Source organism: Dama dama, chromosome 24 (assembly GCF_033118175.1).
Source record: "Dama dama isolate Ldn47 chromosome 24, ASM3311817v1, whole genome shotgun sequence".
NCBI lineage: Eukaryota > Metazoa > Chordata > Mammalia > Artiodactyla > Cervidae > Dama > Dama dama.
Genome location: NC_083704.1, coordinates 18,052,501 through 18,072,506, shown reverse-complemented (window position 1 = coordinate 18,072,506; position 20,006 = coordinate 18,052,501). Strand labels below are relative to the sequence as shown.

General features: G+C 48.2%; 1 protein-coding gene and 1 long non-coding RNA gene across 8 annotated transcripts in view; one reads left to right on the top strand and one right to left on the bottom strand.

Moving 5' to 3' along the window:
- LOC133045634 (uncharacterized) overlaps nucleotides 1-17,090 on the bottom strand; it is a 94,156-nt gene extending 77,066 nt beyond the window's left edge. For 4 of the 6 annotated variants that reach the window (XR_009690290.1, XR_009690288.1, XR_009690291.1 and 1 more), the window contains exons 1-5: nucleotides 16,925-17,090; nucleotides 14,511-14,598; nucleotides 11,216-11,285; nucleotides 6,564-11,091; nucleotides 4,963-5,097 (exon numbers count right to left, since the gene is read on the bottom strand). This is a non-coding gene — a long non-coding RNA (uncharacterized LOC133045634). Of the gene's footprint in view, nucleotides 1-4,962; nucleotides 5,098-6,529; nucleotides 11,092-11,215; nucleotides 11,286-14,510; nucleotides 14,599-16,924 lie in introns of all 6 variants that reach the window. The other 2 variants (XR_009690289.1, XR_009690293.1) reach the window with 2 other exon arrangements.
- A 153-nt stretch (nucleotides 17,091-17,243) lies between these two features.
- Nucleotides 17,244-20,006, top strand: part of CSRNP1 (cysteine and serine rich nuclear protein 1) — a 12,488-nt gene continuing 9,725 nt past the window's right edge. For both annotated transcript variants that reach the window (XM_061127825.1, XM_061127824.1), the window contains exon 1: nucleotides 17,244-17,428. The gene's annotated coding sequence lies outside the window, so the exon portion shown is untranslated. The remainder of the gene's footprint in view (nucleotides 17,429-20,006) is intronic.

The following is a 20,006-nucleotide window of genomic DNA, read 5'->3' as shown; positions in this document are numbered from 1 at the left end:
GACTAGGCCACTCTCCCACTCTGGGGTAGGAATTAGAAAACATGTCATGTGACAGTGACAGGTAGAGAATGTGGCCAAGGCAGATCTCCCCAAGGGGGGAAGAAGAGTTTTCAATTGAGATCTTAGTAACAAAAAGCCAATTACCGGGCAATGGGCAGGGGTGGGGAGTGCCAGTTAAGCAGATGACCACACGCAAAAACCCAGAGGTGGGAGTGAGTATAATTTCTGCATTTCCTAAATACCCTTCAGTATATTGTTGTTCAGTTGCTCAGTTGTGTCCAACTCTTTGTGACCCCATGGATTGCAGCACGCCAGGTTTTCCTGCCCTTCACTATCTCCCAGAGTTTGTTCAAATTCATGTCCACTGAGTCAGTGATGCTTTCTAACCCTCTCATCCTCTGTCGTCCCCTTCTCCTCCTGCCTTCACTCTTTGCCAGGATCAGGGTCTTTTCCAGTGAGTCAGCTCTTTGCATCAGGTGGCCAAAATATTGGAGTTTCAGCTTCAGCATCAGTCCTTCCAATGAATATTCAGGGTAGATTTCCTCTAGAATTGACTGGTTTGATCTCCTTGCTATCCAAGGGACTCTCAAGAGTCTTCTCCACACCACAGTTCAAAAGCATCAATTTTTCGGCACTCAGCCTTCTTTATGGTCCAACTCTCACATCTGTACATGACTACTGGAAAAACCATAGCTTTGACTATACAGACCTTGATAGGCAAAGTGATATTCCTGCTTTTTAATACACTGTCCAGGTTTGTCATAGCTTTTCTTTCAAGAGGGAAGTGTTTTTTAATTTTGTGCCTGCAGTCACAGTCTCTAGTGATTTTGGAGCCCAAGAAAATAAAATCTGTCACTGCTTCCACTTTTCCCTCTTCTATTTACCATGAAGCTATGGGACCAGATCGGAGAAGGCAATGGCAACCCACTCCAGCACTCTTGCCTGGAAAGTCCCATGGACGGAGGAGCCTGGTGGGCTGCAGTCCATGGGGTTGTGAAGAGTCGGACACGACTTAGCGACTTCACTTTCACTTTTCACTCTCATGTATTGGAGAAGGAAATGGCAACCCACTCCAGTGTTCTTGCCTGGAGAATCCCAGGGACAGCGGAGCCTGGTGGGCTGCCGTCTATGGGGTCGCACAGAGTCGGACACGACTGAAGCGACTTAGCAGCAGCAGTAGCAGCATGGGACCAGATACCACGATCTTAGTTTTATGAATATTGAGTCTACCCTTCTGAACAGAAAGAGGCTTTATCAACAATTGTCCACCCCTACACACACACACACACACACACACACACACACACACACACACACACACACACACACACACACACCCTACCCCCAACAAGGTTCGGTAGGAACTTGTCCACAGTTTGCTTTTATTGAACAGGTGGGCTCCTATCTTACCACCAGCCCAGGGCTCAGTCCTCCACACCCCTCCCAGATTCATCATTGCCTGCTCCACTGACAGGTGTTCCCCTGAGGCAGCAGAGCTCTGAGCTGGAAGCAGCCTGCCCCCTGGAAGACTGGTGTATGTGAGCAATTAAGATAGAATCTACCTACCTGGGCTGGCCACACATCTTACTGTTACCCCCTCACCATGTGTTCCCCTCCACTGCCCTCTGTTGGTCTCACTTGACTACAGGGCCCAGCAGCTTAGGGCATGCCTGTTCTCAGTGTTCTCATTCCTTAAGTGGGGACGATTATAGTGCCTACTATTGTGAAGATTAAGTGAATTAATATGCATAAGGTGCTTGGAGATAGGCCCAGCATCTGGAACTCAAGAAAGTTCACTAAACAGACATTTCTCCAAAGAAGACATACAGATGGCTAATAAACACATGAAAAGATGCTCAACATCACTCATTATCAGAGAAATGCAAATCAAAACCTCAGTGAGGTACCATTACACACCAGTCAGAATGGCTGCTATCCAAAAGTCTACAAGCAATAAATGCTGGAGAGGGTGTGGAGAAAAGGGAACCCTCTTACACTGCTGGTGGGAATGCAAACTAGTACAGCCACTATGGAGAACAGTGTGGAGATTCCTTAAAAAACTGGAAATAGAACTGCCATATGACCCAGCAATCCCACTCCTGGGCATACACACCGAGGAAACCAGACCTGAAAGAGACACGTGTACCCCAATGTTCATCGCAGCACTGTTTATAATAGCCAGGACATGGAAGCAACCTAGATGCCCGTCAGCAGACAAATGGATAAGAAAGCTGTGGTACATATACACAATGGAATATTACTCAGCCATTAAAAAGAATTCATTTGAAAAAAAAAAAAGAATTCATTTGAATCAGTTCTAATGAGGTGGATGAAACTGGAGCCCATTATACAGAGTGAAGTAAGCCAGAAAGAAAAACACCAATACAGTATACTAACCCATATATATGGAATTTAGAAAGATGGTAATGATAACCCTATATGAAAGACAGAAAAAGAGACACAGATGTACAGAACAGACTTTTGGACTCTATGGGAGAAGGCGAGGGTGGGATGATCTGAGAGAACAGCATCGAAACATGTATATTATCAAGTGTGAAACAGATCGCCAGTCCAGGTTGGATGCATGAGACAAGTGCTCAGGGCTGGTGCACTGGGATGACCCAGAGGGATGGGATGGGGAGGGAGGTGGGAGGGGGGTCAGGATGGGGAACACATGTAAATCCATGGCTGATTCATGTCAGTGTATGGCAAAAACCACGACAATATTGTAATTAGCCTCCAACTAATAAAAATAATTGGGGGAAAAAATAAAAAGAATAGCTTCTTGGTAAAAAAAAGAAAAAAGAAAAGAAAGTTCACTTTTCATATTATAATTATTAGTTTTAATCTATCTCTTTTTCTCACCTCCAGGTGGAGTCCCTGTCTTGTTCATCTCAGTATCCTTACTGCTTATCACGAATGCCTAGAAGGCACTGCACAAATGTTGAATAAATGCACCCATGTGTGAAATGAAATGATTGAGTGAATTCACTGATTCATCCAGCTAACATTTATTGAGCACCTACTTCATGCCAAATTCCTTCCAGGGAATACAGATGAACATGGCAGAATTTATCTCTGACCTCATGGTACTTAGAGAGGGAAGACATATTACAAACAGAGAAGGTAATTTTAGAAGGGAGCAAAGGAAATAAAACAAGTAGCCCACAAGAAGGTCGGCAGTTACTTTAGCTTGGGTGGTTGGGGACAGCATCTCTGAGGAAGTGACCTGAATGACAAGAGGAGCCAGTCCTAACAGCTAAAGGGGGCGGCCTTCGGGGGAGACCGGAGAGGTTGGTGGGTGGGTGGTGGGCACACCGCTGGCAGCGCACACCAAGAAAAGCACTCGATGAGGCCTCGCCCAGGGGCCTGCACACCTCCCGTCCCACCTGCCGCCGAGCCCAAAGCACCGCCTCCCTTCCTGCCCGAGAGGGGGCGGGGCTTTGAAGCGAGGCGTGGGTGCTCAGGGCCCGCCCCGTGCCTGGAGGGGGCGTGTTCCCATCTGCTGTCTCCAAGGTGACGATGACATCACCCGGGCCGCTGGGTTCGGAACGTTTTGGGCGGCTGTAGCCGTTGCTGGGAAACACCCGGCAGGCAGGCGCGCAGCCAGGGGCAGGCTCCGCGCGGCAGACGCCGGACGCCAGTAAGCGCCGTCCTGGCCGGCCCCAGCTCAGAGCCTCCCTCCCAGATTCCAGAAGGATGCGGGTTCCGGTCCTCACCCACGTTGCGGCCCCTCCCGGGACCTTCCTGCCGGCCGGCCGCCTCCTCCCTTCTCATTACTCTGTCACTGCCTCTGTTCCGAGTTTACCCAGCAGTCCTCATCTTCACCGCTATCATCCTGTCTCAGGCCACCACCCATCCCCCCTTTACTGGACCACTGCCATAGCCTCCCAAGTGGTCTTCCCTTTGCCCTGTCTTTACAGACTGTCATCCACCTGGCACCTAAATTATCAAGAATTTACCAGACCAAGTCACTCCTGTATAATACCCTATGCAAGCTTTCAGCTCGCTCAGTCTGAAATCTAACTCTTTTCAGCGGCCTCTAAGACCAGAATGACTTGCCTCTCAAGCTTCCCCTCCAACTTCTTTGCCCCACTCTCCTCCTCACCCACATCTCCCTAGTTACACTGGCCTTCCTGGTTTTCACAGAACACACCAAGCTAATTCCTGCCTCAGGACCTTTGCACCTGCTGTATCCTCTGCCCAGAAGTCTCTTCTCCCAGATCTTTAGTGGTTGGGCTCTTTCTCACTCACATCCCAGTTCAAATGTCTCTCCAAAAAGACCTTTCTTGATCTATACCTCCCTTGCCTCCCCCACTTATCCCTCCCCCTCTCCCCATCTATAGAGGCCTTCCTCCAAGTTAACATGCTGAGTTATTTTTGTTTTCCTGAGGACCTATTACAATATAAAATTATCTTTGTTCACATATTTGCTTGTTTAATGTCAGTGTTCTGGATACTATTCCTGCATGCAAACCATCCCAAGTTTAGTGATCTAAAAAACCATTTTATGATGCTCATGAAGTCTGTGGGTCAGCAATTTGGATAGAACACATTGGACATGGCTTGTCTCTCTGCTATGATGTGTGGGGCCTCAACATTAGCCTCCATCTAAGGCTGGGGGTAATTTGACAGTTAGGGTCTGAAAACTCTCTCACTCAAATGCCTGGCAATGGAGGTTGACTATTGGCTGGGACCTCAGCTGGGATGTCAGACAAACCACGTATGCATGGCCTCCATGTGGCCTGGGCCTCCTCAAAGTATGCCATTCTCAGAGTGGCTGGATTTCCTGCAATTTATTTCAAGTTTCTGAAGGCATGTGTCCCAACTAACAAGGTAGAAGTTGCATCACCTTTTATGATCTGGCCACAGAAGTCACACAAAGTCACTTGGGCTGCATTCTGTTGGTTACAAATGAGTCACAAATCTGCTAGACTGAATAGAAGGGCTATTAGACAGTACCTTTTGATGAGGAAGAGGTAACAGACTATGTGATCGTCTTTGGAAAGTGCCATCTCCACAGCCAAGTCTTCCTCCACTGGAATATCATCTCCGCGCCAACCACTTCTTCTTTGCTTCTTTTTGTATCTCCAGCATCTAGAATGGTTCAAAAGCACATAGTAGGAGCTCAATCCATGGTTTCTGGTGAATAAATGAAGGCTTGTCTTTCACTGAGTCATTCAAGCCCAGTTCTTCTCCCTTAAAGTATAGTTCCTCTCTTAGCCCTTGATTTTGGCCTGGCCTGCTCTGGAGGAAGCCCAGTGTTTGCATTGGAAGGTGGGAGTCAAGCATAGTTTTTGGTTTGTTTTTTGTTTTCTGGCAGGGAGTGGAGGGTGGGGGAGAAAGGGCAGTTATTGGGGACTGAGAAACATGTAGCCAAATGAGATTCTGGAACAGTGATCTACTGTAGGGGTGTTGAAAACCCAGTCTGTTTTTTTCTTATTCTGAACTCTGGAAATGCCCAGGTGAGGACTGTGGTTTTGTCTTCTGGCCCACGGGGAGCAGGAAAACAGCCCAATGGGAATGGGGCTTTGGAGAGGTGCCTTGGGCAGGAGAGGGGGGGATGGAATAGCTAGTAGGAACCACCGCAGAGATCTGGGCAAGAGGTGGCCCTGAAGCCCCCTAAACATCTATTAAGGTAGGCAAACTCTCCCTGCTTTGTGACTGGTGAAGGACCTTTCATTTGATCTTTCCAAAGTCCTGGAACCAGTACAGTTTCTCCTCTTGCTTTTTCCTTTCCAGGAGGGATGACCCGGAGAAGTCAGCCCAGGCTTCTCCAGGTCCCAGGCCCCTCACATCAATCTTTGGCTTCCATCTCAACTGTGGCTCAGGAGAAGTTTGGATGTCATTAAGGCAACAGTCAGCCCACCTCCAGTCCTACCCCCAGTCAACCCTCCAGTCAGGCCCAGCAGTGGCTCCTCACCACCTCTACCATAAAATCCACTCCTCAGGTCATTCAAGGCCCTTCTTGAGCAGCTGCCACCTGTGTTTATAGCCTCTTTCATTCCCCCAAGACAATCAGACCTTCCATGTCCTTTAATGTTCTATCCAGACTTCGTCATGCTGTCCGGCCTTTGTCCAGGGGCAGCTTACCCACTGGGCACAGCGGGCATGGATGGAGCCTCAGGCCCACAATACTTGAGGGGTCCATGAAAATATTCTAACTTCTTTCAAAATCAGAAGGAGAAAAACAACTTTGAAGTAAAAGAAAACAGTTTAATATATAACATTAGTATCTTCATCTTTAACCACCACAGTTGTAAAATATATTCTTAAAAAAAAAAATTCTTTTTTTTTTTGGAAGCAGCAGTCCCCTCATTTCGCCTTCCTGTCATTTCTGGATAGCTTTGTACTGAAGACTCAGCTCTGAGGCAACCCCTTCAAGGAAACAAAAGCCATGGAGGTTGTCCTTCTCTGACCTCTCAACCTTGTGCAGTTTTGTAGCTTGGAAAACACCATTGTAAACTTTCGATTTGTTGCGTTTCCCGTGCCCCGCCCCCACTGGTACCTGCCCGTCAGTGACACTCACAAGTTTTTCCCCCAGGAAGTGACCCGCTCCGCACCTGTGGCAGAGCTGCCAAGTAAGACGTTGACCTAACTTCGGAAGAAAACTGGCAGAGGCTCAGCCTGGGGCCCCGGGTCCCAAACTTGTAGTGACAGGCGCCGGGATCCACATCCCGTGGGAGGCGCGCGCGACCATCTGACGGGGCGGGGGAGGCGTGGGGAGGCAGAGAGGCAGGGGGCGGGGCCTCAGGTCTCGCCGGCGGCAGCTCGGCGGCCAGCCCCACCCACCCCCGACCGGAAGGAGGAAGAGGCCTTTGCGCGGCTCCCTCCCTGCTTCCCCAGGAGCTCCGGCGTCCCGCCCCGGACGCACCCCCTTCCTCCTCCCCTGTTAGTTTTCTAACGAAAAAGTGCTGCTGAGAATTCCCAGAAGGTCCCGGATGTGAAGTCACCGGCGTGAGGTCACCGAGCCTGGTTCCAGGAATCTGAATATTGTGGGGGAGGAAGGAAAGCGCCGAAAACAGAGGAGCCAGGGGAGTGAGTGGAGCCGTGGGCGTTGTCGGCGGGGCCGCCTGGCTCCGCTGAGTCCCGCGCTTGTCTCCAACTGGGTCTTCTAACCCCAGAAGATGTTCCAAGGAAAGAGATGCTTCACTTCTCCCATAGTAAAGAAATGCCAACTGAAACCAGTATACTGAGCCAAAAAAAATCCACTGTTGGTGGGGGGAGGGGTGGAAGGATGGGAGAGAAGTGGAGAACAACCTGGCAATAGGATCAGAATTTTAAATGAAAATGTCCTTCGACCTAACAGTTGCGCGTACGGTAGCTCTGTCACCTACTGACTTACCTTGGAAATCGTACAGTATCACTTCTTCCAGTTTGCTCATGACAGGTCATTAAAACTGGCCCATATTAGAGGCAAGAAGTATTACATTCCTTCTTGTAATAAGTGTGAAAGAATTTGCAGTCATGTTTTTAAACCATCAGATGTTACTATTGTGGCCCTTGGTATACTTGTGTTTTCCAGTAAGTAAATCATCTCACGTCATATCTATCAACTCCACGTGCGAGGGCAGAGATTCACTGGATTCATTAAGATCCCGCCCCCTCCGCTCCTGAATGAACCTAGGGCCCTGGTTCACTGCAGATCTCCGTAGATGGTACAGAAATGAATTTCCTCTTGCAGGAGGCGGCCCTGGACATTGTGGTCCAGTTCCATCGGATGGCATCCCTGTTGGCCCTACAGAAATCACCATGAACACATGTGAGAATTGTGTGAGGGGGATATGAGTGGGGCATGGCAGGGTCTGCTACACAGACAAGCAACTTTGTTCCCATACGTTTCATAAATGTGAGGTCAGTGATCATTTCCACAGAAATCTCATTATCTTTATAATCATCATCATGGTCTTGTAGGAGCATCTGTACCACTAGAAGTGAGTTGGTCAGTTCAGCTCAGTTCATAGTAAAGAGAATGCTGTTGACTCTAGTTCAACTTGGTTAAAAGATTTTCCACACCTTTTACACGTGATTGTTTTCATGTGTTATATTTCCATTTTATTGTTACTATTATATGATAGTATATCACCAAATCATAAAAATGGATCAGTAGTTTAAAGGAGGTTCACTAAAGCATAAAAATAGTATTGAAAATAGCAACAAAAATACTGCAGTATAAATTATGACCACATATACCAGGGCAAATGAGTGTGTAGGATGGGATAATTTTATACAAACAGAAAAAAAAAGAAAAAGTGTGACTCAGATATGGTAACAAATACCTGAAAATGGAATTTTGTTAGTTGGTAATCATCTCCTTTAGTCCCAGAGGCATCATCTCTTATGAAACTTTGTCAAATAGTGGCAGGAAGCCCACTGAGACTTTTTGCATCCTCTTCACATCAGATCCTGTAAGCTAGATAGAAAACCAATCAAGTCTCCGTAATATGGGTAAATGTCCAGTGTAGTCAGGATACATTTTGTCACTAAAGACAGAGAAAAGATCAAACCCAGAGAGGCATCATTAAAGTTGTCTACCTTACAGTGAAAATGAACACAATTCAAGCCATGACTTGTAAACTGAGTCGTAGGCTACTGAGGAAAAGCAGAGCAAGCTCCTGGCAAAATTACTTGATCAAACAACATTTTTGGATGTCACATAAAATCAATGGCACATAGTGTGAAAGAGCAATGGCTGTCCGGAGTGAGTGCTAGCAGACAATGGGCTTTATTGTTGAATACAAACCACTTGTGGCAAGCCTTGTTCATTGTTGATCCAGAAATTTATTCCATCCCTTCTTTCCTAATAACAGATTCCTGATTTTGATCCATGCACCAAGGTCTCCAATCTCAGGCAATTAATTACAAGTGGTCTAAATCAACCGTGACCAGCCCATTTTCCACTCTCCCAATCTCCCTTACTGTTACATGAGATCCGGTTCTAGTCAATGAAATATGATGACAAGTCTACTGAGGGTATTTCTATAAAAAGTTTTGGTTTTGTTTTTTTCAGAAAATGGATATACATGCTGGTATCCCCCGCCTCCCCCTTTCTTCCTAACTTAACCATGGTCATGATGCTTGGGCAGCTGCCTTGCAAATATGAAGCAACCAGCTTAAGTTAAAAGCTGAGAGAATTCTAGAGACACCAGTACTGACATTATGTCAGTGGCTACCACCTTCCAACCTTCCCATTACAGTACACAAGTAAATGGTAGTGGATTATTGATCAATGAAAGCATTCCTATTGGGTGCACTACTAATGTGTCAGGCTGGCCACATATCTTCCAAAAACACAGGAGGGAAATGTACCTGCTGACTTTTTGTTCTATTTCTCACTGAATTCCTTTGCAAGATTAAATGACTCAGCTTCTGGCTTCCAGTTGGGTTCAGCCATGGTGAGGCCCAGCAGAGAAAGGAGAGGGAAGAGAAAGAGATCAAGGCATTTAGTCCTTTGGTTTCCTGCCTGTGAGTCTCTGTGGGTTGGATGTATCCTCTAGTGGGGGGCCACTGGTCTTCCCACGGCAGCCAGCCTACCCAGTTCTCTCCCTTATAGTAACCCCCTGGAGCCCACCTTCAGACTTATTGGTAGTAACAGCTCTGCTGCTGCTCATCCAGGTTACTGCACCATCCCTTGGGGTGCTCCTACACCCACATGCTTGTAAGTAGTCCCTTTGTAAATAAGCTTCCCTAAAATGATACTGTTTTGAGTGTGCCATTATCTCTTGGTACGCTAACTGATGAGATTTAAAAGAAAACACACACACAACTTGCATCTGAACACCAACCACACACGACTATATTCACAAAGACCAGCTGTCAGGCAACAATCTGGCTCCTGATCTCGATATGTGCAGAAACAAATAGCAAGAAGAGTCAATGCCCTCCATTCATGCCTCTCCAACTGCCTTTTCAGAAGACTGCGGAGACATGGACAGAAAGTAAAAGACACTGTTGAACTAAGTATGCTGGCTGTTGAGGGTAAGATATTCACATGAGGTTTTGAAATAAGAGATGAGATACATCATCCCTTTGTGGCGCCGATAGCTCTTTGCTGTAGGTGGCTGGTTCACTCAAGAAGCATCTCAGTGGCACACTCAGATTTTGATTATCCTGAACCTTTGGTTTCAGGGCGAGACTTATCACCATTTTTCATGTTGAGAATGTTAAGAATTTTGTTTTGTTTTTTGTTTGTTTCTGGGGATATCAAGAATTCGAAGACAGAACTATGGTGGCAAGCCTCAGCCCTTTGAGAATATGACTCTTTCCCTACATTTAAAGGTTTTCTTCTCTTGGCAGAGAAATAAATCAATATAAAGACAAGCAGTGGAAAAATTAAAAACAGACTATAAACCTTCAAATCATCAGACCAAAATACAAACACATGTGTGCTCACACACACACACACACACACATACACACACACACATCAAAGAAAACAAAAAAAAATACACATGTAAAACATAGAAAACAGAGGAAGCATTAAAATAGGAAACACAGCAGAAGATAAGATGACATAAGTAAGCATGATACATGTTATATCAAGAAATGTAAACAAGGATAAACCCATCCTTAAAAAAAAAAAGATTCTCTCATCAGATCATAAAACAGTGTTCTATAGTATGTGATATAGAAGAGATACATCTTTATCAAAGTAACTCAGAAAAGTTAAAATATAAACCAAGGTATACAAGAAAATACTCTTGAGACTACAGCATGACCATCATGCATATGTGCTCAGTTGCTCAGTCATGTCTGACTCTTTGCAACCCCATGGACTGCAACCTGCCTGACTCCTCTGTCCATGGGACTTCCCAGGCAAGAATACTGGAGTGGGTTGCCATTTCTTCCTCCAGAGGAACGGTTACCATAAGTCAAGGTCAGATTCAAAACAAAATTGCTAATTTAGAGAAAAGGAAGTTAAACATGAGAGACATTAAGAATCTAGTTTTTGGAAATCTTTAGGCACCAAATAGCACAGGCTTCAAAATCAAGAATAGGCTATGAGTTGAGAATAACAATATACATACAGCAAATGCAAACAAATTTGGATAAGACACAAGTACATTTTAATCGACTTCATCAGCTCATGACCTAGTAAGAAACAAAAGATAAAGAGAAATGTGAGGACTCTGAATAGTAACTAGTAATTAAATATGATAGAACACGAGGTACAAAAACCTCAAATAAAATACTAGCAAATATAAATTAACAATACCTTCAAAGAATCATCCATTGTATCCAAGTAAGTTCATTCTAGTAGTGCAGGTGGTTCAATATTAGGGAGTCTGTAATAAAATTGACCATATTAACAGACCAAAGAATGGGCTTGCCTGGTGGCTCATTGGTAAAGAATCTACCCGCCAATGCAGGAGACACAGGTTCAGACTCTAATCTGGAAAGATCTCACATGCTGCAGAGCAACAGACCCCATGCACAATGACGAGCTTGTGCACTAGAGCCCAGGGAGCCACAGCTACTGAAGCCTGAGTGCCCTAGAGCTCGTGCTCAGCTAAAGGAGAAGCCACCACAATGAGGAGCCCACATACCGCAACTAGAGAGTAGCCCCCACTTGCTGCAACTAGAGAAAAGCCTGTGTAGCAACAAAGACCCAGCATAGCCAAAAATAAATAAAATGATAACAATAATAAAAGCAACTGGCTATTAAGTGTTAACCACTATTATGAAAAAAAAAAAAATACATCAGAGGAAAACTGCATAACATCTCAATACATGCCAAAAAAGGCATTCGAAAAATGTCCCACATCAATTCCTGCTTAAAACAAACAAAACCTTGGGAATTCCCTGGTGGTTCAGTGGTTAGGACTCCACAATTTCACTGCTGCGCCTGGGTTCAATTCCTCAGGGAGGTAAGATCCCACAAGTCACACGATGTGGCCAAACACAAGTCACACGATGTGGCCAAACAAAAAAATAAAACCATAACCGAAAAGCTAAATTACATATAGATGATATGACTGAAAAATGTACTACTATTACAGACAAGAGAATTCAGGATGATAGCAGTTTACAAAGGTTAATATATAAAACTCAGTAGCCTTTCTTTACATACATAAAAAAAATACAATTTACCAGAAAATATAGTAGAAATTGTAGTTACAATGGCAATCAAGAAGATAAAATATTCAGAACAATATTTAAAAGACATATAAAGGCCTTTTATAACTATTTTGCAGGGAACATTCTATACTGAGCTTTTGAATAGCAAAGTCCAATGTTATAAAAATGTCAGTGTTCAATTAATGTATCAATTCAATGTGATTCTAACTAAAATATAGGACTTTTTTTAGGGGCGAGCTTGTCCAGAAATGATATGAAACTCAAATGAGGAATTAAATAAGGAGCCTGGAAAGCCCTGAAAAAGAAATGTAATATGATGGGGCTACATCTATCACATGATAAAGCATATTATGAAATTGTAATTTGTAAAGCAATTTGGTACCCAAAGATGAAATAGACAACCCAGTGGACCAGAGTAGAGAACCAGAAACTGATTCCAGAACATATGAGAATTCAATTTCTGTTTAAGGTGACATTTATATTAAAAGAAAAAGGTAGTAGGAAAATTTATCAACTGGGGGAAAAAAGAAAATGGAAACCCTATACAATTCCTTAAATCAAAATAAATTCCAAAAAGATAAAGGATTTATAAATTAAAAACAAGATCATAAAACTCTAGAGAAAAAAATAGGTGAATTTATCTGTAATATTATGATAGGGAATGCAATACACAAACACCAGGATGCCTAAAGTAAATATTTAAGAAATGCGACGACATAAAAATGTAAAACTTCCAAAACTTCCGTATGATAAAATATACTGTCAACCCAGGTAAAAAGCAAACCAGGACTAAGTGCCACATGTGTGACAGAAGGGCTTCTTTCCCTAATCCTCAAAGACATAAAACAACAATACAAGTAAAGAATATAAACCTGTGATTTAGAGGGAAACACAAATGGCTTATAAGAGCCTCAATTTCACTCATAATTAGAGCAGTGCAATTAAAACAGTAAGATCTCTTTGTAGTTTCTCTCATCAGATTGGCAGAGATCAATAAGTTTGATAACACTCAGTGCCAGGGAGGGTGTTGGGAAACAGGCATGCTCAAATACTATTGGTTGAGAGTAAAATTGGTGCAACTTTGGGGAGGGCGATTTGGCAGCATCTGTCAAAACCCTTTGACCCAGAACTCAACTGCTCAGATTTTCAATCCACAGATCTAAATTAAAAAGTCTTCCTGTTTAAATAAGCAAGAATGTTGGAGAAATGTGCTTGAAGACAGTCCCCTTTCCTGGGTTTCACTTTCTACAACCTTAGCTCAGTGGGTCTCAATCTTTGATGTGCCTCAGAATCAATGAAGGGCTAATTAGAACATAGGTTGCTGGGTCCCGACTGCCCAAGTTTCTGATGCATTGGGTCTGGGGAGGACCCAAGAATCTGCATTCTTAACAAGTTCTCAGATGATGCTGCTGGCTGCTGGCCTGGGAGTCACACCTTTAGCCTGTTACTCCTGAAGGTAATTCTGCCTGGTTCTTAACTTCACATAAATAAATGGCATCATAGTTATTCTTCTTTGTACTTGCTTTCTTTTACTCGACATACTGTTTTTAAGATTCATCCCTATCATTATATGAGGCCATTGTTTGATTCATTGCTGTGTATTATTCCATTGTATGAGAAATTGTAATTGTTTTCACTCACCTACTGGACATTTGTGTTGTTTCCAATTTCAAGCTGTTATGGATAAAGCTGCTGTAACACTCTTGTGTCTTTCAGTGGACAGAAGTGCTTTTTTCTCTTGGGAATATATGAAGCAGTAGAATTACAAGATCATATAGTTTAGTCTTAGTAGGTATTGCCAAATTATTTTCCAAACTGATTGTATCAATTCACTGTCACACCAACGAGGTATGGCAAATCTGGTGAAATCTCAATCTTCCCACATTTGATACTTCAAAAAAATTGTTGTTTTTTTTTGAGCCACTAACACTTTCATAATATTAAAACTTAACAAAGCTGTTGATAGCTTATGGTGAATGATGTCAGATTCGTGGTCTCCAAAGAAGATGATTTAGCTTCAGGATCAGGGACAAGGCTTGATCACTCAGAGCTTTTGTGTGGCAGAAGTTTTATTACAGTGAAAAAGGACACAGAAAACTTCTAACATAGACATCAGAAGGGGGACAGGGAATGCCCCCAAACATTATCCTTTTAATCTTCGTCTTTTTGATGGAAATGAATCAATTTTTTATTTTAAAAAATATTTATTTAAGATGAGGTTGTTTTTTATTTACCTAAAATTGGGTGGTCTGTGGATGCTGACTGTTTGAGAAACTCATGGGACTCCCCTAAGTATTCAGAAATTCCCTGAGGATGTGTGGGTGTGTTTCTGCCTATGCATGTGCCATAGTCACAAATGGATGCTGCTCCAGACCCCACCCTCCTTGCCTTGGAACAGACCCTTCATTTCCCTACCAACAGGAAGAACTTACTTGTGATCCCAGAGGAAGATGTTTCTCATCATCAGCAAACATCTGGGGAACATCTGGTGAGCCCATCCCAGGACAGGGAGATGCTTTTCTAGAGAAAACACATCACTTATTTGATTTGTTTTATTCTCCTATATTTTCCCTTATTTTTTCCTTCTCTTCCTGCCTCCCAAATCCTATCAACCATTGGGCTCCCTGCTCTAAGCCCTGACTCCAGCCCTTGCCAACTCCCTGCCCTGGTCTCTGTTCTGTCTGGTTTCCCTCATACACAGCCCAGCAGATGCAACTGAGACAGCCAGAGACCCTCATTAACTCTAGGGCTCAACCCTGCCCAGTTCTCTGATCAGCAGGCAGCATCTTCTAGAAACTAACTCAAGGAATGTTGAAGGTGATGGCCTTCTCAGGTCTAATGCCCCCACTTTACAAACTGGAAGACTTGAGATAGAGACAGATAGACACACACAGAAAAGAACTCCTGGAAGAAATGATTCCTTGGGACCAGCAAGGTCTACAACCTAGCAGACTTAGGAGACAGTGCAGCTAAATATTTGAGGGGGGTGGGAGTGGGTGGGTAGCCACCTTGCCTAGTAGCCCTAAGGGCTGAGTCACCTCCAGCAAAGGACGCTCAGCTCTGTAGCTTATCAACTCCTTCCAGGGCTGTCTCAGCCACACCCAGAGCTTCAACTTACCAGGTGTCTTCCATCCCCACTTCCAGCCTTGACCTCTCCTTGAGCCCCAGCTCTTGATAGACATTTACCCCATAGACAATTTATTTAATACCTTTTTTGTTCTTAAGGAGCACAAGCAGAAAGGCTAGTCAGGTATGGTCCCTGCCCTCCCAGTGCTCACAGACAACTCACATGGAAATGCATAAAGAAGCCATATATCTAAGTGGGTGCAAACCAGGCTGGAGATTAGCATCTTTGGAAGTTTAAATCAGGATGAGCAGGACACACCCCAAGAACTGACTACTGGCAATCAGGGCTGGAGTGCAGTTATCAAGGGTGTGGGTTGGGAGTGCAGAGGTAAGGGCAGAACAAATTTAAGAAGGTATAGAACAGAACACCGCGTATGTAAATTAAAACTGTGCGGTTGTACCAATGTTACAAATAGACAGACCAACACACATTAAAGACATGAAAATGGAGGCGCAGGGAAGGGAGTGGGGGATGGGAGTTTGAAGAGAAAGAGGTGAGGCTGCAAAGGTGGGGCAAAGGCCTGCTTATTCCAGCTTTGTAGGCCCCGCGGAGTTAAGACTTCATCCAGAAGGCGCTGGGAAGTCACTGGAGGGTGGGCTCCAGCCATCCAGACGTTTCCCGCCCCCCGCAAGCCCCCCAGGTAGGCACATTCAAGGCATCCAGGAAGAACGGGCCGCAGCTTCCCCCAAACTCCATTCTTTCTTGGCAAGGTAAAGGGCGGGCAGACCCCTCCTGACCCCCTCTACATTCACATCTGTGGCTACAGAGGCCCTACCATCACCTCTACCTCAGATGCCATGCAGGCAGGACAGGTCGCCCCCACCCCCCACCTGCAGTTAGGTAGAAAGGAATCCTGAGGGCCGGGCTAGTCCCAGACAGCATTCATCTAGGACAGTCAGAGAAGAACCCAGAATGCAGCGGGAGCGGACTGGGAGGGGGAGGGCCAGGCTCCCACAGAAGGCTCCCTGGAGGAGGCAGTGCGAGCTGAGAGACCTTAAAGGAGATGGGATTCTGGTAAGCAGCGAGGGCCGGAAGGCGTTCCAGGCGAGAACAACACCTGCAGCAAAGGTGCGAGGGGAGAGGCGCTCAGGGCACGCGTGGTGGGTAGGGTCTGACCACAGCGGTTGGCCTTCTGGCCCAGAACGCGCTGCCCGGGCATGCACACACTTTCCCCGGCGCACTAATACTGCGAGAGTTGGCCACAAGTCAGGAAAGGCCTTGGCGGGAGCAGAGCAGGCAGTGGGCCATTTTAAGTGGCCAGGGTCTGGCTCAGAAGAAACCAGAGTTGTTTTTTTTTTTCTTTTTTTCAAGAAAGGGATCAGGTAGCGGTGGGAATAGTGTAGGCTGGTTCCAGAAACCCCTAACTCAGGGCTTCTGCAGAGTCTCCGGCTCCTGAGCAGAGGTGAAGGTCAGGACCAAGGATGACCTTCTCCCCCACCCCATTATCTCTACTCATCCACCTCACCCACCTCTGGTTCTTCTCCAGATTATACTTTCCAGGCGGATCTGCGGGGAGCGGGGGTAGGGGGAGGTGGTAGGACAGAGGGTGAGGAAGGAACTTTTGACGGGATGACAGTAAACTGCCTCGGGCGAGGTTGGGGTCTGGGCGTGTAGGGGGCCTGGGCTCTGGCACCGCCCGGCGGCCTGACAGACGCTACGCGCCGTTCTGGGCCTCAGTCTACCGATCTGTAAACGGGGGCCGCAGGGAAAGGTACGGACCTTCCTGATCCTGCTCCGCTGGCGGGAGCTTCGGGCGACTCTCGGAACCTTTGCGGGAGAGGGCCCGGAGGAGGGCAGCGGAGGGGGCTGGGGGCCGAAAGCGGCCGCGGCGCCGTCGCGGGGTCAGAGTCCGCAGGGAGGCCGGCGACCGCCGCGCCTGCTCGGGCTGGAGCGGGGAGGGGCGGGGCCTCCGGGCGGGGCGGGGCCTCCGGGGCGGGGCGGGGCGGGGCGGGGCGGCGGGCGGGAGGCCCGGCGTGCGTCAGCGCCGTGAGTCCCGGAGTTTTCCACTGACGAGGAGGGCGGAGCGGCGGGCGGGGTCGGGCTCAGCCAGTCTCCCGCCGCCGCCGCCGCTGCCGGACGCGCAGAGCGAGGGGCAGCTGGGCCGAGTGCTGTCCGCCGAGCGAGCTAGCGAGAAAGCGAGCGAGCGCGGGGTCGCGGCGCAGGGGGCGTTCCCGACCAGGACGTGGGTCGCGGCGTTGCCCTTGCCCAGCGTCCGGACCTCAGGTCAGCACCGGGGGCTCCGGGCCGGTGGGACGGGACTTTGGGGAGGGGGCGTCCCGCACGGAGGGCGCTGCTCCCCAGCCCCTGACGTTTCTTCCTCGCTACTTTGAGAGGGCACCGGGGCGGGGACAGCCCGGTCTCGGACGGCGCGCCGCGGCCGGAGTCCGGAGCCCGGGAGACGACAGTCGCAGGTTTTCTGCTGCCCTCCCCCGGCCCCATCGCCGGGACCCCAGGAGGTCTCGGCGCCCCGACCGCCGGGCGGGTGGCGGCCGAACCGGGGTTGCGCGCGGGTGGCGGGGTGGCGGCGGGCGCGCGTCTGCGGGTGAGTTCCCTTTTGACCCAGTTGCCTGAGAACTTTTCAGAAGTTCCTCGCGTGGCCGGAGCAGGTGACATTTGTCGCCTTCCTCCTCGGGCTCCCCCCCGGGGGCGGGTGCCAGGGCCGCGGCGAGTGCCCGGCGCCGGTCAGGGAGTTGGAGGGATGACCGAGGAGTGAGGCTCCGTGAGTCACGGACCCCGCCGGGGGTGGGGGGGGGAGGAGGAGGGATTGTGTCGTACGCTCACCTGTTTGTCAGTCACCGTCACACGCAGAGGCCACCGCTGTGAGTCACGGGCGCAGCTAGCCGCGGGCACCCTCGGGCACACGTAGGCTTCTCCCACGCAAGTCTCCCTCCCCAGCACCTACTTCCTCCCCGTCCTCAGTTTCCCCTCCCCGGGGGCCCTTCCACTGGCAGGACACTGTTGAGATGCCCACACCACGGCAGCCGTCACACACTTAGTCACTCCGGCTCCGCAGCGCAGTCACACACACAGCCCACACTCCTGACACAAGCGGGGTCCTTCCCTGACTCCACTAGTTCACCCGAGGCCTCCACTCAGATGTCTCACAGCCCTCTCGAGCAGAACTCATCACTTACCCCCAGATCCTCAACATCACTGCCTTTTTTGGTCCCCACCTCCAGAAGTCACCAGGTTCCCTTCCCCTTTCTCCTAAGCCTCTGGCATGTCATCTCTCACCCACCTCTGGCAGCTCCGTCCAACCCATCACACCCCCTCCTGTCCCACCCCCTCCAGTCCAGTGCTGAGCCATCTTTTTAAAATGCAAATCTGGTATTGTCACTCCCTACTTCAGCCCTTCAGTGGCTTCCTGTGCCCTTAGGCTAAAGCCTGCCTGTCAGCCCTGGCTCCCAAAGTCCCCTCCCAGGCAGCCCCTTCCCCACCCCCCCATCTCTCTGCCTCTTGCTCCTCAAGTCCCTCAGGGTTCCTGTGTCCCCCCGCCCCCTCTCTCTGGAACTTTTACCCCATCGCACCCTTTTCTGCAAGAGCCCTGTCTTCACTCCCAGCTGTACCCCTTCCCGCCCTCCATTCCAGCACTCAACAGGGTTCATAACTCATTATTCTATTCCCTATAAACTCAAAGCTTCCGGGGGGGCAGTATTGTCTGTATCTTGCTCCCTGTATTCCCAGCGCGTGACACAGTGCTTGGCATGTCATAGGCACCCAATAAATATTTGTTGCAAGAAATGAATGAATGAATGGCAGTGAAGGGGGCCTTGCTTAGGGGGAGGAAGCAGTCTCTGTCAGGTGCAATTTCCCTTCTGCAGGAGCCGTTGCTTCATGTAGCCAGCAAACATTTGGCGCCTCCCCAGTGCCAAGCCCTGGAGGCCAAGGCTGAGGAACTGCCCCCTCCCCCTGGGGGAGGGTTTGGTAGGGGTGGGGATGTGCCAGGGCCTTCTGCTTGCCCCCTCTGAGCTGCTGTGGCTGTTCTTCTAGCTGATACCCATGGGGTCTGAGGTGCTTAAAGGTGTCCTCCCCTTCTCCCAGGAAGTAGTTCCTGGGGGTCTGGGGTCATGTGACCGCAGGTATTGGGGAGAGCTGGGTCTGGCCTGGCCAAGGCCTGGGGCTCTGAGGTTAAAAGACACATTCTTCAGATTCCTGACAAGAGGGTGGAGGCAGCTGAAGGTGCCCCTTTTCCAGTACCAGCTCTGACCTGGGACTGGGGCATTGGGACTGCTGAGGTTGAAGAGGAGTTGGTGTGACCTTTCAGAGGCCTGGGGATTCCCGTGCCTTACACAGCCTTTGTTTGGTTGGTATCCAGGGTGAGGTGGCCTTCCCTCGTTTCACACAATGTGGCCTGAGTGTGTAGATAATTGTGGCAAGGAGTGGGGAGGCACCCCCCCCTCCTCGTCCTGGACTGTCAGCTCCTCTGAGTGGTGACAGGCAGGGAGGGCCTGATTCTCAGGGCCCAGGCAGATCCCGGAAGAAGCCTGGTTCTCTTTGATTCAGGGCCTGTCTCCGGGGCTCCTCGGGGGTGTGGTATTTCTGTCTGGGCCCGCTCCTGGGAATTGCTTTTCCTTCCTCCAGGACCCTCGGAGGGGGCTGTGCTCACCCTGGGAACAGTGCCACGGTCGGTAGGGATCTTGATTCCTGGGTAGCTGTGGAGGGCCCCTCCCCCACCCTCTGACTCACTGTCTGACACTTTTCTTGGACTCTTCCACTATCTTTCATTCCTTTTCTGACTTGGCCTCTCCTTGTCTCTGGCTGAGTCTTTTGGTCTCATCTGCCTCTGCCTCTCTCAGCCTCT